Genomic DNA, 18,394 nt, shown 5'->3' on the forward strand with positions numbered 1-18,394 from the left:
GCCGCCGCGTTCTGTACTAGCTGTAATTTCCAGACCGTTTTCAAGGGTAACCCCATGTAGAGCGCATTGCAGTAGTCTAAGCAAGAGGAGACCAGGGCATGTATCACCTGAGGGAGCAAGTGAACAGGAAGATAGGGATGCAGTCTCCGTATCAGATGTAATTGATACCAAGCTGCCTGGCTCACTGCTGTAATCTGAGCCTCCATGGACGGCTGGGAGTCAAGTATGACCCCAAGACTGCAGACCTGGTCTTTCAGGGGTAAACTTACCCCATCAAGCATCAGGTCAGTAATTCCTAACTTCCTTTTATCTCCCACAAGTAATACCTCAGTCTTGTCGGGGTTCAGCTTCAGCCTATTCTCTCCCATCCATCCACTTACGGATTCTAGGCACTTGGACATGATATTCACAGCCAACTCCGGTGAGGACTTAAAGGAGAGATAGAGCTGAGTGTCATCTGCGTACTGATGGCACTGCAACCCAAAACTCCTGATGATTGCTCCCAGCGGTTTCACATAGATGTTGAATAGCATGGGAGAGAGGATAGAACCCTGTGGCACTCCACAATGAAGAGGCCAAGGGTCTGAAACCTCATCTCCCAATGCCACCCGTTGCTGCCTATCCGAGAGATAGGAACAGAACCACTGCAAGACAGTGCCTCCTATTCCTAATCCCTCTAGGTGGTTTAAAAGGATACCGTGGTCAACGGTATCAAAAGCCGCTGAGAGGTCCAGGAGGACAAGGAAGGTGTATTCACCCCTATCCAATGCCCTCTGCATATCATCCACCAGAGCGACCAAGGCTGTTTCCGTACCATGACCAGTCCTAAAACCTGATTGGTATGGATCTAAATAATCCGTTTCCTCCAAGTGTGTCTGTAATTGCGCAGCCACCACCCTCTCAATCACCTTGCCCAAGAATGGTAAATGAGAGACTGGGCGAAAGTTGTTTAACTCTTGGGGATCCAAGGACGGTTTTTTTAAGATGGGCTTTATTACCGCTTCCTTAAGGGCTGATGGCATTGCACCCTCTTGCAAGGATGCATTCACCACCGCCTTGATCCCTTTGCCCAGTCTCTCTTTACAGCTCATGATGAGCCATGATGTGCAAGGATCAACCAGACAGGTGGTCGGCTTCACAGTACAGAGCACCTTGTCCACTTCCTCAGAGAGAAGAGGCTGAAACCGATCCCAACAGACCGGAATGCAACTGGCTGACTCTGGCCCACTTCCTGTCTCCACGGCGAGTGGAAGCGTGCTCTTCAGACGTTCGATTTTGTCGGCAAAGTGTTTAGCAAAAGTATCACAGGAGATTTTAGAATGTTCCATGGGTTCCTGAGCAACTGGACCGACCAGGCTTCGGACCACTTGGAACAATCTCCTGGGACAACACTCTGCCGACACAATAGAGGCAGCAAAGAAATTTTTCTTTGCTGCCTTTGTTGCCACCTGGTAGGCAGCTATTGCTGCTCTAACCCATGTCCGATTGTCTTCAGTGCAAGATTTCCGCCACCGGCGCTCAAGTCGTCTCACCTCCTGTCTCAGACCCCGCAGCCGTGGTGTATACCATGGTGCTGTCTGAGTTCTGTTCAGGGGGAGAGGACGTTTCAGAGCCACCCGGTCCACCGCCCTGGCGATCTCCTTATTCCACTCCATAACCAGGGATTCGACCGGGTGACCTTCAGTCAGCTCCATATCCCCCAGCACATTCAGGAATCCTTTGGGCTCCATCAGGTGTCTGGGGCAGACCATTCTAATAGGTCCTTGTCCCCTGTGGAGGGCGTGCGGCATCGAGAGATCTATATTCACCAGATAGTGATCTGACCATGACACGGGGTTAGAAGAATTCACCCCCATTTTCAGAGCACTATCCTCCCCTCCCGAGACAAACACAAGGTCGAGAGCATGACCGGCTACATGGGTAGGCCCTATATTACTAAGGTGCAGATCCCAGGAAGTCATGGTTTCCATGAAATCCCGAGGGGCTCCTGTGAGGACAGCCTCGGCATGTACGTTGAAATCCCCCATCACCACAAGATTGGGGGAGAGCAATCGCACAGCCGAGACTACCTCGAGCACCTCAGTCAGGGATTCTGCTGCGCAGCGGGGTGGGCGGTACACAAGCAGAATCCCTAAACTGCGCTTTGGGCCCAACCTCCAGTACATGCAATCAACAAACTTGGTCTCGTGGAGAGGGGGTCTGGCGAAACACAAAGATTCCCGGTAGATAACTGCCACTCCCCCTCCCCGCCTACCAATCCTCGGCTGCTGTGCATATCGGAAACCGGCTGGACACATGGCCTCAAGTATAGGAGCTGAGGCCTCATCCAGCCATGTCTCCGTAATACATACCAGGAGGTATGACGACTAGAGCACCGGTGGCGGAAATCCCGCTCCGAAGATGTCCGGACACAGGTTAGAGCAGCAGTAGCTGCCTTCCAAGTGGCAATAAAGGTAGGAAAGAAGGCTTTCTTTGCTGCCTCTATTGCGTCTGCGGAGTGCTGTCCCAGGAGGCTGTTCCAGGTGGTCCGAAGCCTGGTCGGTCCAGTTGCTCAGGAACCCTTGGAACAGTCAAAGGCCTCCTGTGACTTATTAGCAAAACACTTCACCGATAAAATCGAACACTTACGGAGCTCGATCCCGTGCGCCGTGGACACAGTGGATGAACCAGAGTTGGCCAGTTGCATGCCGGTAAATTGGGATCGGTTTTGGCTTCTCCCTTCTGAGGAAGTGGACAAGGTGCTTTCATCTGTGAAGCCAACCACTTGTCTTACCGATCCTTGCCCTTCGTGGCTCCTTGTGAGCTGCAGAGAGAAATTGGGCGAGGGGATCAAAGCGGTGGTAAACGCATCCTTGAAAGAGGGTGTGATGCCATCAGCCTTCAAGGAGGCAATTGTAAAGCCCATCTTAAAGAAGCCCTCCTTGGATCCCCAAGTATTCGATAACTTCCGCCCAATTTCGAATCTACCATTTCTGGGCAAGGTCATTGAGCGAGTGGTGGCCAACCAGTTGTCAGCACACTTGGATGAAACGGATTGTTTGGATCCATACCAATTGGGTTTCAGGACTGGTCACGGAACTGAAACAGCCTTGGTCGCTCTGGTAGATGATTTGAGGAGGGCATTAGATAGGGGAGAATCCACCTTTCTTGTCCTCCTCGATCTCTCAGCTTTTGATACTGTCGACCACAGTATTCTTCTGCTTCGCCTGGAGGGATTGGGAATTGGAGGCACTGTATTACAGTGGTTCCATTCCTTTCTCTCCGACAGGTACCAACAGGTAGCGTTGGGGGAGGAGGTATCAGACCCTTGGCCTCTCAATTGTGGTGTGCCACAGGGCTCTATCCTCTCTCCCATACTATTTAACATCTATATGAAGCTGCTGGGGGCAATCATCAGGAGATTTGGGCTGCAGTGTCATCAATATGCGGATGACACTCAGCTCTATCTCTCGTTTAAATCTTCACCAGAGTTGGCTGTGGAGACCTTGTCCAACTGCCTGGAATCCGTGAGTGGATGGATGGGAAGGAACAAGCTGAAGTTGAACCCTGATAAGACCGAGGTACTACTTGTGGGGGACAAGAGAAGGCTGGGCGACATTGACCTGAAGTTCAACAGGGTGAGTCTACCCCTAAAGGACCAGGTCCGCAGCCTTGGGGTTGTGCTTGATTCCAGGCTGTCCATGGAGGCTCAGATTTCGGCAGTGAGCCGGGCAGCCTGGTACCAACTACACCTCATACGAAGGCTGCAACCCTACCTTCCTGTTCACCAGCTCCCACTAGTGGTACACGCCCTGGTCACCTCTCGTTTGGACTACTGTAATGCGCTCTACGTGGGGTTACCCTTGAAAACGGTCCGGAAATTACAACTGATACAAAATGCGGCGGCTCGACTACTTACGAATAGTCGCTGCCGAGATCACATCACATCAGTGTTGTTCGACCTACACTGGCTACCAGTTGTTTTCCGAGCCCAATTGAAGGTGTTGGTATTGACCTTTAAATCCCTACACGGTTTCGGCCCAGTTTATCTCATGGAGTGCCTTCAACGCCACCAATTATGCCGCCCGACAAGATCGGCCACACAGGGCCTTCTCTCAATCCCGCCAACAAAAACAGCCAGATTGGCGGGTACAAGAGAGAGAGCATTCTCAGTGGCGGCCCCCACTCTTTGGAACTCCCTCCCACAAGATCTCCGGCACGCCTCTTCCCTAAATGTGTTTCGGAAAGCCTTAAAGACCTGGCTCTTTCAGCAGGCCTTCGGGGTATCCGGGGAGGGTTAATTGTTATAACTGTAATGCCTCCTGCCCAGTTTTAATATTGTGGCTGCAGATGTATTGTTTTTATATTGTATTACTGTATTTTATCAATTGTATTTTAACAATTTTGTAAGTCGCCTAGAGTGGCCATTGGCCAGATAGGCGACGAAGAAATTAAATTTATTATTAAATTTATTATTATTATTACCAGGTCTGCGTCCTCATCCAGGATCATATCCTGGATGAGTGATGTTTTCTGTACCACAGACCTGGCGTTACACAACAGCAATCAAAGATTGGATGGAGTTCTGCTTCCCACAGTTATCTTCTGGTGGTAAACAGGCCCCGAACAAGGGATGGATATTAAGCATCTATCCCTAGTTCCCCGATGCCGGCTTGGCCTGCTACCCACGCCCCTACAGAATCTGCCACTTAGCCTTTCAATATTGTGGCCCCCCTCCACACTAACCCCCTCTGATCTACACATAGCTCCCTCCGGTATGCCGACAGGCAGGCCTTCTCCTTCGGTAACAGTAAATAAAGATAAAAGTAAAATGAAATAAAATAAAATAATGAAAATAAAGTAAGAATAAAATAAAAATACATTCAAACTTCATTCATAGACAAGCACATCCACACACTCCCACACACAGTACAGCAGGTACTAATGCTGTAAATAAAGATAAAAGTAAAATGAAATAAAATAATGAAAATAAAGTAAAAATAAAAATAAAATAAAAATAAGAATAAAATAAAAATACATTCAAACTTCATTCATAGACAAGCACATCCACACACTCCCACACACAGTACAGCAGGTACTAATGCCAAAGCCCTTCTTCTTCAAATGAAAGGGCCTCGTCGTCAGACAACACTAAAGATGATTAAAGGTGTGTCAGATGTATCAGCTGTGTCAGCTACCCTCTTCGGGGTATGATGATGATGATGATGATGATATCAATGATAGCGCTAGCCAGGCCTCTAAGGGGAGGGCATTCCACGGCCAGGGAAAAGCCACCAAAAGATCCAAGCAGATTAACAGTTTGCTCCCCTCCCCTTCTCTGGAACAGATCATGTGTCAGGGTGGCCAAGGCTATTTTGGTCCCCAAAGTCAGCCTGAAACCAAACTGGAATGGATCTGAAGCTGACTAGCCACTCTCTCTCAAGCACCTGGCCCAGGAAGGGAATACTAGTGACTGGTTGGTAATTTTTCTATGTCTCTGGGTCCATGGAAGTCTTTTTTGGACAGATTGCACTGTTGCCTCTTTCAAGGTAGTAGGCACCACCCCCTGACATTACAAGGAATTATCTACTCCCTCGACCACCCAGTCAGTCCCCTCTTGCTACGTCTTATCAACCAGAAGGGGCAAGACTGCATGTGGTAGGACAGACCAATTCAAATGTCTTCTCCACATCTGCTGGTTATCAAGGCAAAGGGGCCAGGAAATTGGACCCCTAAGATTAGTTATATTCAGCCCATCAGGCCTGTTTTCTCAGCATATTGGTAAAGGCCCATAGCTTGGCGGCAGAGCATCTGCTTTGCATGCAAAAGGTCCTGGGTTCAATGTTCAGCATCCCCAGGCGGCAGAGCATCTGCTTTGCATGCAAAAGGTCCTGGGTTCAATGTTCAGCATCCCCAGGTAGCACCGAGAGAGACTCCCGGGCTGAAATCTTGGAGAGCTGCTGCAAGACAGTGTAGACAGTACTGAGCTAGATGGACATAGGCCCTGACACAGTATAAGGCAGATTCCTATGTTCCTAATGCTAACGGGGGGTGCTTAGAAAAGATTCCCCCTCACACAGAGCTGCCTGTCTCAGGATCACAGCTTCGATCTATAAGAAAAAAATAAATACGGAGATGTAGTCTCCTTAAGAGAGCCAGTGTGGTGTAGTGGTTAAGGTGTTGGACTACGACCTGGGAGACCAGGGTTCGAATCCCCACCCAGCCATAAAGCTCACTGGGTGACCTTGGGCCAGTCACTGCTTCTCAGCCTCAGGGGAAGGCAATGGTAAACCCCCTCTGATTACCGCTTATCATGACAACCCTATTCATAGAGTCGCCCATAAGCAGGGATCGACTTGAAGGCAGTCCATTTTCATTTTCAGTCTCCTTAAATCGTTTCATTCCTGTCTAAATCAGAGGACACTTAACAGGAAGTCCTGTAACTATTACAGTTTGGTAAGGGAAACTCCTTTTCCTTACAACCTGCCCTTCTTCCTTGTAGTGAAATGGGTGTGGACTGCACATAAAGAACTTACATGGAATTCATGACTTGAAGGGATTGTTTAGTTATTTTAATTGCATCCCCTGCCAGAAGTGAGAGTGAGATCATCTGGTAGAGCTGATGAGATCTGTAAGGCTTATTTTAATTGAAAAGAATCTGTGCTTGGGACACTTGAGATTTCCAAAACCATACACTTAGAAGCAAATCATGAACCAGCTATTAATTACAGCCCAATGCAAAATGACAGCTGAATAGGCCTGGAAGGAAGACTGTAGGTCAGCTTGAGGAAGTTTGTGGAAACATCTGTGGAAATACTGGGCTGATGGGAAGACCTCTGTATGCTGGACTAGAATACCAATGACACTGAGGTCACCGCACCTCAAAAAAAGAAAAAGAAAAGAAAAAGGGATATTGTGGAGTTGAGAAAGCTGTAGAAGGGGGCAAACAAAAGGGTCAAAGATCTGAAGAAACTTCAGTGAGGAAAGAACACGATGTTGGGGCTTTTTAGTTTAGGAAAAAAGACTGAGTAACGGAGGAACATGACAGAGGTGTATGATATCATGCATGGTGTGAAGGATTTCTTCCTCTTAATACTAGAAGCAGGAGTCCACAAATGAATTGTTGGAGATTGAAGACACAGCGCGTAGTCAAACTATGGAGTTTGCTACTACAAGCAAACTTGGTGTTGGCAATGATGGCCGCCAACTTAGATGGCTTTAAAAGGGGATTCAACAGATACACTTCTCTGATGTCAGAAAATGGAGTTTTCATTTCCTTGGTTGAACCATATTGTTTAAACATGTACAAAAGTACTCACTGGGGCCCAATTAGCTGTTCCCTGCTCTAGTGGGAGTCCCTCCTTCTCCATCTGGAGTGAATGATGGAATAATGACACAGCTTGGGCAGGGTTAAAGCAGGGGCAGGTATCAAGAGATGTTTCACAGAGGACTGTGTGCTGCTGGTGGAAAAGGCCAGAGGCAAAAGAGGCCAGGGGGGCACCCAACCCATTTTCTTTTTCTGTCACTCCCCCTCTCTCTCTGTGCCATCTCTATCTCTTTCTATCCCTCCCTGCTTTAAAGTTTTACTATTGCTCGTGACAATTGCTTGAATTCAAGACATGCAGGAATGGATAGAACTGAGCAAATCACTCTGTAGAGGAGGAGTGCTAGCATTTCAGATTACTAGCCTGAACTGCAAGGGACATAAATACCAAAAATAAATGGAGGAAGCAAGGAAAAGAATCGAGCAAAGTCTTTTTTTAAAAAAAACAAAAACAAAATGGGTCTCCTAGTTCAGACTGGCAGTTTGAAGAAAAATAACAATTATTTCGAAATGGTAAAATTTCTTTGTAAGATTGTTTTTGCCTTTTAATTAGAAATGCAAAGGTTGCATCTCACCTGGCTGAAGAAGAGCTTGAGTTAAGAAAATGCTCATGGCTATGCTCTGTCTCCGCGGTTGGAGGCATCATGCTTGCTGGCAACCACAGGAGGGGAGAATGCCCTCAGGTCCTGCGGTCCTGCTTGTAGGCTTCCCATAGGGATCTGTTTGACCACTGTGAGAACAGGATGCTGGACTAGATGGGCCATTGGATCCAGCAGGGCTCTTCTTATGTTCTTATGTTACTCCCTCCTGGAAACATATGCATAGACTATAGACTTAGAAGAATATGCTGAAGAGTCAAGGCTTGTACTCAGGAATAGATGGTAGTTAGGGAGTATTCTACAACTGGAATATAACTTATCTCGCTTCTTTTTTAACACACACCTTTCCTCAAGTTTCTTCTAGTTCTTTCTCAAATAGGGGAAAAAAAGATATATCATGATCCTTATATGAGCCCACTCATTTTCTGAAGTGTCAGGAGGTGTTCAGGGTCCCTGTCATTTGCAGGGCAGAGTTACGGATGGTTTCAGTTGTAGCCTTCACAGTGGACTGGAGGTGCGGGACCTTGGCCCCGGGGCCAATTGCGACCCTCGAGGCCTCTCTCTCTCTCTCTCTCTCTCTCTCTCTCTCTCTGGTCCTCAGGGCTGTCCCCAGGCCACACCCCTTACCAGCCCACTTCCTACTCTCCTTGAGTGTGTTCGGCTAGTTAAAAAGAATGCATCTTTGAACTATGATAATACCTCTTGGTATTAGATGCAGGATACAGAGGGGTGAGTGTGAGTGTGTGCGTGTAGAAACTAGCCCACAGTACAAAACTAAAATTTACATTTGTTGCTAGCTCATTTTTGCCTCTGGCCTTGCCTACCACTAGTGTGTGGTTGCCTGGAAGGTTTCCCGGGTGTGAATGTGGCCCTCAGTCTGAAAAAGGATTGCCACCCCTGCCCTAGGGCAATTCAGGTGTTATTTTGATGGGTAATTTATCACATGAGTGGGGAACGGGGATGAGAGTGCTAGCTCCATTCCCCCCCCCAGAGCTTGGAAAAGTTACTGTTTTTGAACTACAAGTTCCATCAGCCCAATCCAGTTGCCATGCTGGCTGGGACTGATGGGAGTTGTAGTTCAAAAAAGTAACTTTTCCAAGCTCTGCCCCCTTCATAGCCTTTTTTTGATGCTGTCCATAAATTGAAAGGCAACTCTGCAGTGAAGATCTGTGAAGGATCCCCACGCATTTTGGAAGCCTGGGACAAAACAGGCATGGAGGCGGGAGCAGAGCTAACACACTTGTACCTGTTCCCCCTCCCACAAAATGTACCCATTTAAAAATGCCTGAGTTGAGCTCTTAGTTCTTCAGCTCCATTTTTGCTGACATTTAGGAAATGTAGTCCTTCCCTAAATGACTTCCAGATTCTGGTGTTCCATTATCTAATAGTGGCGGCGGCGGGGGCTGCGTTGCTCTCCCAGCTTCCCAATGCCTCATGTTGCTTTGCCAGTTCCTGAGATGGGGAGGGACAGTGCAGCAGGAAGCTTGATGTGGTGTAGGTACAGCATCAGGAGCATCGGATTGGGTCTGCTATTGCACTGCACCGTGCCAGGCTCCCCACTGCCTTGCCCCTCTCGATAACTGGCACAGCGACACGCAGGTAGAGCAGTGCGGCCCCACCCATTCAACCCTGTCAGTTGCTACTGCCAATATTCCGCAGCAGTCTCTCAGCAACCTCAAAATGCTTCCACATGCCAAATCAGGCTTGTTCTTTTTTTGTCTAGATTTCAAAAAGTGGTATGCCAAAAAACATAGGTTGGGTGTGGGCCCTTTTAATACCTGCCAGAGATGATCATAGGGAAGCTCCAGGCTTGGTTGACGAGTTCAGAGACAAAGTAGCAGACAAGATTCCACATGGTTTATCCATGTATTTGAATATGTTGTTGGAAGAGACCTTTCCACAGTCTTTATTTAAACCACACTATTTTTAGTTTGGTTTTTAATGGAATTTGATTAGTTGAGTTGTTTTAGTTTATTATGGTAAGCTACCTTAAACAGATCCTCCGTGGCACAGAGTGGTAAGCGGCAGTAACGCAGTTGAAGCTCTGCTCATGGCCGGAGTTTGATTCCAACGGAAGGAGGAAGTCAAATCTCCGGTAAAAGGGGTCGAGGTTCACTCAGCCTTCCATCCATCCATGGTTGGTAAAATGAGTACCCGGCTCATGCTGGGGGGTAAAGAAAGGCCGGGGAAGGAACTGGCAATCCCACCCCATATAAACGGTCTGCCTAGTAAACGTCTCAAGATGTCACCCTAAGAGTCGGAAACGACTCGCACTATAAGTGCAGGGACACCTTTACCTTTTTACCTTACATAGCAGCAATCAGCAATTGTTTGCATTTGTTTCTGAAGTTTCCAAGGCTTTCAGAGAGCTTTTACATTGTTATTAGCATGTTTGTTTGTTTTCATGTTTAACTGGGTTGCCAGGCATAGGTGTCAGAAGCCTGTGTCTATCCGTTTTTTGCCCATCCACCTGTGTATACTAAAAGTCTTATGGCCCCTGTGCTGCTGGGAGTTTTTCTCTAATTTTTTTTTATTTCACACGTGGCCTTCAGCCTTTAAAGAGATCTCAGTACTTTGAGCTGCTGGATTTCCAGGAGAGAGCAATAGCATACTGAGCAACCCTGCAAACTTTCAACACTGCGCAGTGTCTGTTCCAGCTTCATTATTCATTGATGCCAGGTAACAAATCTGTCATCAGATTAGCAAATGAAATAACATTATTTATTATTTATTTTATTAAATTATAATAGTTGAGATACAATTTCATTGTCTTGTTTAAAGTATTGTCCTTAGTAATCTTGCCTTCCGCACCATAAGTGTTAACTGTTAAATCCTGAATCCGTTTCTTTTAGTGAATGCAGGATTAGCCTCCCATTATTTCTCAGGTTGCTTTTGAACATCTTTGTTGTTAATTTCAACCTCCATACACATTATACATTGAAGGTTTGTTAAGGGTGCTGGGACCTATAGCTCTGCGAGGAGTAAACTACAACTCCCAGAATGTTTGGGATAGGAGAGTGCTTTAAATGTTTGGTGTGTATGCAGACTCAATGTTGTTTTCATGAATATCAGTAATTTGTTCATAGCAGTTGTTCAAATGTCTTTTTATTCTGATGATTTATATCACCGTGGTTTGATACCAAGGATGTTATGCTATTGAAGAGAAGTGTATGAAAGAGAGAGAATGGATATGGAAACGTTGTGCATTTTAAGAATACCACAAGCAGCACTGTTTCAGTGGCTGTACTCTAAATGCCTTTACCAAATTCTTCCAAGCTACACAGGAAGTGGATTGGACTGTGAAAAACCAAGCCAAATTGTGTTTGCTTTTTGACAAATTTGTAGGGCAGTACAATATCTCAGAGAGGGGGTCAGGTGTCCTACTCCCCTGGTGCATTCGCTAGAGCTGCTTTTTAAAGTTTGATTGAAATATGTGTGGGCTATAGGTACGTTCTTAAACTGCAAGGTTTTTTGCCTATTAGTGAATTTCTCTGCTTTTTATTCCAGGAGGTAAGAAATGCGATCCTCTCCAAGTTTGCTGAGAATGGATTGATCATTTGCATGCTTATTGAGTTCAGTGGGATTTACTCCCCTGCAATCATGCTTAGGATAGGTGAAACTGACCACAGGGGATGGGGAGGGGAGGAGGGGAAGGGGAGCAGGAAGGAGGGGATGGAGGAGGGCAGGGTTGATCATTTGCATGATTATTGAGTTCAGTGGGATTTATTCCTATGCAATCATGCTTGAAAATGATTTGATTCTGACTTATGGCGTCCCTAAATGTAATGTACTGCCTTCAAGTCGATTCTGACTTATGGTGACCCTATGAATAGGGTTTTCATGAGGCTGAGAGCCAGTGACTGGCCCAAGGTCACCCAGTGAGCTTCATGGCTATGTGGGGATTTGAACTCTGGTCTCCCAGGTCGCAGTCCAACACCTTAACCACTACGCCACACTGGCTCTCAAGCCACACTAGCTCTCATGGCGTCCCTATGAATAGGGTTTTCATGGTAAGCGGTATTCAGAGGTGGTTTACCATTGCCTTCCTCTGAGGCTGAGAGGCAGTGACTAGCCAGAGAGGTTTAACAGTCAGCTGCTCTGATTGAAGCTCTGTGAGGGGAACAGGGTGTTTCCTAGCAACTCTCAGCACCCTTCACAAGCTATACTTCCCAGGATTCTTTGGGGAAAGCCATGACTGTCTACGAAATAAAGGCCTGGTGTGGATGTGTCCAGGGACAGCTTTGTTTAAATTTGAGTGGGATACTACATGTGCCTGCTGTAGAATGAAAGCATGGGGGAAATCCCGAAAAACAATGATACTGGTCACAAAGTTTTTCTTTTGGAAAGGAAAAAGGTTTTCCATCTGCCCAGTGTCTACCCACTCAATCTCCTCCACTCCCTCTCCCTCCCCCTTCTATCCTCCGCCCTGCTCCCCCTCCCTCCCTGCCCCTCACCCAAGTCAGATTTCACTTATGCTAAGCATGATTGTACAGGAGTAAATCCTACTGAACTCAAAAAGCATGCAAATGATCAAACCTGCCTTCCTTTCCTGCTCCCTCCTATACCCTCCCTTTGGCCCCTTCCCTCCCCCTTCCTTCACCCCTCCCTCCCCCATCCTCTTCCAATCCCCGCCTTACCCCTCCTCCTCCTTCCCCTCCCCTCTTCCTCCTCCTCCCCCATAGTCAGTTTTAACTGTCTTAAGCATGATTGCACAGGAGTAAATCCCATTGAACTCAATAAGCATGCAAATGATCAAACCTGTCCTCCCGTCCGCCTCCCTTCCATCACCTCCCTTTTGCCATTTCCCTCCCCTTCCTTCGCCCCTCCCCCTAATCCCCTCCTTCCCCTCCTTCCTTTCTTGCCCTGTCCCCTTCCCTCTCCTCCCTCTCCCTGCCCCTCCCCCTCACTTACCTATTCTAAGCATAATTGCATGGGAGTATATCACATTGAACTCAATAAGCATGCAAATAATCAAACCTTCTTTCCTCCTCCCCCTCTCCCCTCTCCTTCCTCCTCTCACATTCCCCTCACCTTCCTCTTCCTTTTTCCTCCCCTCTCCTCTTCCTTTTTTCTCCTCCCCTGCCCACTCTAGCCTTTCCTGCCTCCCCCTCCCGCATGGTCAGTTTTATCTATCCTAAGCATGATTGCACGGAGTAAATCCCCCTGAACTCAGTAAGCATGCAAATGATGAAATGCCTCCTCCCCTCCCCCTCTTGTGTGCTCCCCTCCTCCCTTCTGCCCTTCCTCTTCCCCTCCCCACCCCCCATGGCCAGTTTCACCTATCCTAAGCATGATTGCAGGGGAGTAAATCCCATTGAACTCAATAGGCATGCAAATGATCAATCCATTCTCAGCAAACTTGCGCAGGATCCCATTTCTTACTTCCCGGATTAAAAAGCAGAGAAATTCACGAATAGGCAAAAAACCTTCCGGTTCAAGAACGTACCTATAGACAACAGATATTTCTATCAAACTTTAAAAAGCAGGGAAATTGGGCAGCTACAGTGAATGCGCCAGGGGAGCAGGAGACCTGACCTCCTCTCTGAGATATTGTACTGCCCTACAAATTTGTAAAAATGCAAACACAATTTGGGTTGGTCTTTCACAGTCCAATCTTTGTTGGTACACAGGTATGCCTGCTTCCCCCTTTTGGTAATGAATATTTTAAGTACATTTCCAAGAAAAGTGTGGGTTAAAGGCATCTCTGTATTCCAAGCAAACATGCAGCAGAATTGTCACATCAACAATGCTCTAGTTCATGGAAATATATGGAAGTAAAATTTACATCTTCAGGATTCTTTTTGGCTAAATAATGTGCCTTTTCATATCAGATGAGCAGTGGCCAGAGGGGTTGTGCTCCCCTTTGTAATTTGGTTTGTATAAGATGTATTCAATCCTAAATGTTTTCTTCTGATGAATCCAAAAAGCTTTAAAGCCACCCCTGAAGGAGGATTTTTTCATACTGCCAGCTGTTTAATAAAGCAGTTATGAACACTGTCTGTCCCAGTTGCAGATCTGTAAAGATTTCCTATGATCTCACTGACGTTACCATAAACTTACCTTCTAGCTCTCTTGGTGGTTTATGAAAATCACCTTTTCCATAGCTTCTTATGAACAGATGCAGTTTTAAAATGGCTGTCATGATCCAAGGAAAGCACAGGAAACCACTCATCCAGTGAACATCAGCTCTGTTTCTGTTAGTGATGTCATCTGTCTCAAATATTGGTAGCAAGCAAGAATAATATTTTAAGAAATCAGAACAGAGCAAGGATCTCCATGTTATACCATGTCATCAAAGGCTGTGATGTTTTATGAGATGGGAATGGGTGAAGGTGAAGATCTTGCTCTATTAAGGAACATGTGGCTGTGGGTAGCTTCATACTGGACAAGAAACTGCCCACAGAGGAAGTGCAGATGACTTAATGATACCTCTCTTATGCAACTGGCATCCCATTTGAAGCAGAGACTGGTGCATCTCCTCCACAGCAAGAGCTGGAGCACATTGGTGCACTGCTGGAAAAAACCTACAGATGATGCCTTAAATCAGTGGTTTTTAACCTTTTCCACTGCCAGCACCCCTTGGATTTCCAAAATATGCTCTTGCACCCCCTGAAAAAATACCATTCATTTTTTATTTTAATGTGTGTTTTAGCCTAACTTAGCTACACTTGAAGGATCAAGAAAGAAAATTCGCCTAAGCCCATCCATCAATGTTAAAATACTTGGGTACAAGGCTAGGGATTACAAGGAAAAAATTAGATAAATAACATACTTAGATTTGATTTATTAAATTACATACTATAATTACAGACTCAAAAAACAGAACAACTTTTCAATTCTCATACAATTAAAAAAACCTCTTTTAATGGCTTCTGTTGCTTATTTTCAATTATTTTCATTATATGTGGCTCTTCTTTTGAAAGGGCCACACGAACATCATCAGTCACATTTAAGCAGTTTCTGGCCTTTGTTTTTATATGAAGAAGTGATGAAAAGCCCACATCACATAGGTAGGTGCTGGCAAATGGCATAAGAAACTGAAGTGCTGCCTTCGCCAATTGTGGAAATGTTTTCAGTTGAGAACACCAGAACTATTCTAACGTCATTTTTTGAAACTGCATATGAGTGTGAGAGCTGGCTTTCCTTTCAGTTATGCCATCTTTCATTAAATTTGTGTCATCTATAGAGTTGAGGTCAAAAAGAAACTGATCCAATATCCATTTCTGATTTGTTTCAATGCCTGCGTCCGGAGAAAAATACCCTGTGCAAGTGTCTCTTAATTGTTGCAAATGAATTATTATGTCAGATGCAACTGTGATTCCCTCAACTCCGGAAACAATATCATCAAGCGTAGAAAAGTTTGCAAAATCACTGTTTTCCACTCGCTTTATCCAAATTGAGAGTTTTCCCATAAAAGCTGACAGTTATGATGTTCATGTCATATCCTTGCAAAGATGTGTTTAACTCATTGAGATGGGTAAATATGCCTACTAAATATGCCAATCGAGGAATAGAATCCCTCTTACAAAAATCATCAATTAAGTTACTCCCTTGGTTTTTGAGAAACTGAATTATTTCTTTGCACAATTCATATACTCTGCTGAGCATTCGACCTCTAGAAAGCCATCTCACTTCTGTGTGGAAAAGGAGGACAGTGTGAAGAGAACCAATTTCTTCGCAGAAAGCAAGAAAAAGGCGATGGTTGGTCACCCATCCACTGACATAATTTTCAATTTTCACCCCATTAGGCAAAGTATTTTTCAAATTCTCTGGCAAAGTTTTTGCCATAAGTGCATGTCGGTGTAGCATACAATGGTTAATCATAACATCTGGATTTTCTTTTTTAACATAAGAAACAAAACCTAAATTTTTGCTTAGCATAGCAGGGGCACCATCAGTACAAATTGATCCTACAACATCCATTGAAACCTCATGTTTCAGAAAAAAGCCTTTGATGAGATTAAACACATCAGTTCCTTTCATTTTTAATTCCAGTGGTTCACAAAACAAGAATTCTTCGGTAATCTCTCTCTCATTTGCATAACGCCCAGACACTAGCGGCTGACTGCAATTACTGACATCAGTAGACTCATCTAGTTGGATAGCCACTTTCAGAGGGCTGGCTTTTATGTCTTCTATCACTTGATTTAAAATGTCTTCGCTCATGTCGTTAATTCTCGATCAGATTACATCATTTGACAGGGGAATTTGTTGTATTTTCTTATGTGCTTCTGAACCTAGCACAGTGTTTGCTATTTCCAATGTACATGGTTTTATTAATTCCTCAGCTATTGTATGAGGCTTCTTTTTTGCACACAGATATGCAACTTGATAAGAAGCTTGTAACAATGGCTTCTGAACTGATGCATGTGTAAAAGTAGTTATAGTACCGCTAGCATAAAATTTTGCCCTTTTAATTTTCAAGGTGCTAAAAGTATGTCCTCCAGATTCACAACCATGCTGTTTGTTGAAGTGTTCTAAAAGCTTCAGCGGTTTAAGATTGGAATTTGAAAATATTGTGCAGCAAAGTGTGCACTGTGGTCGCTGGGTACTGTCTTTTTCTGTGATGCAGGTGAAACCATAATGAATGTAATCATCATTCCAAAAGCGTTTCTTCAACATTGGAAGGGTACTGAATAATAAACATATTTTTTTCATTTCATATTAAGAGAATTTTAACCTTTTCGCTGCTGCATGGTTTGCAAGTGTGTCATGCACCCTGCGCCGAATCTAATTTGTCAACTAATACTCTCTGTGTTCATTACAGGAATAAATAACAATGTACCTCAGTCTTATCTTACATCTTTCTTGGAAGGGCATTGATTGTTGAGAGACCTCTTTTCTTCCCTGGAATCCTACAAGAAATTCCTATGAATGGTACCTCAAGAAACTATAGATTCTACATTTGAACATATAACTGTTACTTATTATTTTTCTTCTACATAAATTTACATATTACATTATTTATTTGTCTTAGTGTGTTATATTCCAAAGAGTGGACAAACAAGAAGTGCAACGAGACACCGTTGGGGAAGGGTGGACAATCCTCCCCACGTCTACAAATAATCTTCATAATTGGACAAATGCACTATCACTATCGGCCTTATATAAATATTCTAATATCCTGGAGCATCAAAGGATATCATTGGTTGTCAGAATGAGATGTCTTCTCAACAGCAACAAACAGAAGAAATGGCAAACTAAATATCTCGTCTTTAGCAGTGAGGGCCAGCTGGGCCCAGGACGAGATATCTCATGCATAGCAGTGAAAAGGTTAAAACTCAATTGTTAAGTTTTAAAATGCAGTCAAGTTGCAATTTGTGGATGGAAGTTCTTGCATAGGAAAGCTGTATTATAAGATTACAGAATTCACGAATGATACAAGATTTGTGTAGTTGCACATGACAATGGCAACATGTAATTCAAATCCTTCCTCAAAAAATAGAGAAGTTTCTGCATAGTGCCTTAGTAGCCAAAGTAGCCGAAGTATGGCTTTGTTTGAATGCAACACCGAAGAATATAAGTACCAAAGAATAGAAATAAGTGCATTGCATATTACTTGAAAATGCCATGGATTTCAGTGATTTGGGCTGATTTCAAGACAAAGCCTAACCGAGTTCTACTGCATTTTGACTGAATACATTATGTTATAACTTACCTCAAATACAAATACAATAATAATGTAGGATCTCCTCAGAGACGTACAGCTCAACTGGAGCAAGACAAACACGTGCACTGAATGCCAAAGTAAACAGTATCAACTCGCAAAGCCGAGAAGGGAGAGAACACCAGACCAAGACGTGCGCATGCGCATGTCATCTAGCCTCGGCTTCGTCACTCACCTGCAGCAGGATGGGGACAGCGTGAACGGTTGGCGCCCTTTGAGAGCATAAGCTGCGCTAAGCGGCGCACTCTGATACGCAAATGTTTCTGTAGCAAACGCAAGTCAGTATAAACGTCTCATTTATATTGACTAGCGTGTATTCTAGTGAATTTTAAGGCTGTAATAAGATAAATGACAGTTTTCCAAAATCTTTGGTAGTATAGTTAATTTTCTGCTTTTATTTAAATGAATTTTTAAAATCTCTTGAACAACGCCTCGCACCCCTAGAAAAAGTGTCTTGCACCCCTGGGGGGTTGGGGCACCTCAGGTTAAGAACCACTGCCTTAAATAATCTTGAATTTGGCAGCCCTGCTGTTACAGGAGTGGCAGCAGTATAGAACTCAGGGCCACTGCCTCAAAGATTCCTACATGTCCTTGATCTGCGCACGTACACACCACTTCTCCATAATGCCGATTGCAGGCTGCCCTCCCAAGAAGCCAGGTTGGATAGCAAGTTGAAGACTGGATTCTTGGCAGCCACAGACAAAACAAGAGAAGAATAGGCAGTAGTGATTTTCCACCTTTTCTGTGGCTTCTCCAGAATTGTTGAGCTTTCATCCTGATTTGCTTGCACAAAGCTGATGCAAAGGTCAGATTATATGCAACCTT

General features: G+C 44.9%; 1 protein-coding gene across 6 annotated transcripts in view; it reads left to right on the plus strand.

The window, feature by feature from the left end:
- The window catches only part of ST6GAL1 (ST6 beta-galactoside alpha-2,6-sialyltransferase 1), a 111,078-nt gene that overhangs the window by 65,880 nt on the left and 26,804 nt on the right, over positions 1-18,394 (plus strand). For 2 of the 6 annotated variants that reach the window (XM_061636711.1, XM_061636710.1), the window contains exon 2: positions 10,455-10,581. The exons of the other annotated variants lie outside the window; for them this stretch is intronic. The gene's annotated coding sequence lies outside the window, so the exon portion shown is untranslated. The remainder of the gene's footprint in view (positions 1-10,454; positions 10,582-18,394) is intronic. 6 annotated transcript variants of the gene reach the window in all.

This window comes from Rhineura floridana, chromosome 7 (genome assembly GCF_030035675.1).
Source record: "Rhineura floridana isolate rRhiFlo1 chromosome 7, rRhiFlo1.hap2, whole genome shotgun sequence".
NCBI lineage: Eukaryota > Metazoa > Chordata > Lepidosauria > Squamata > Rhineuridae > Rhineura > Rhineura floridana.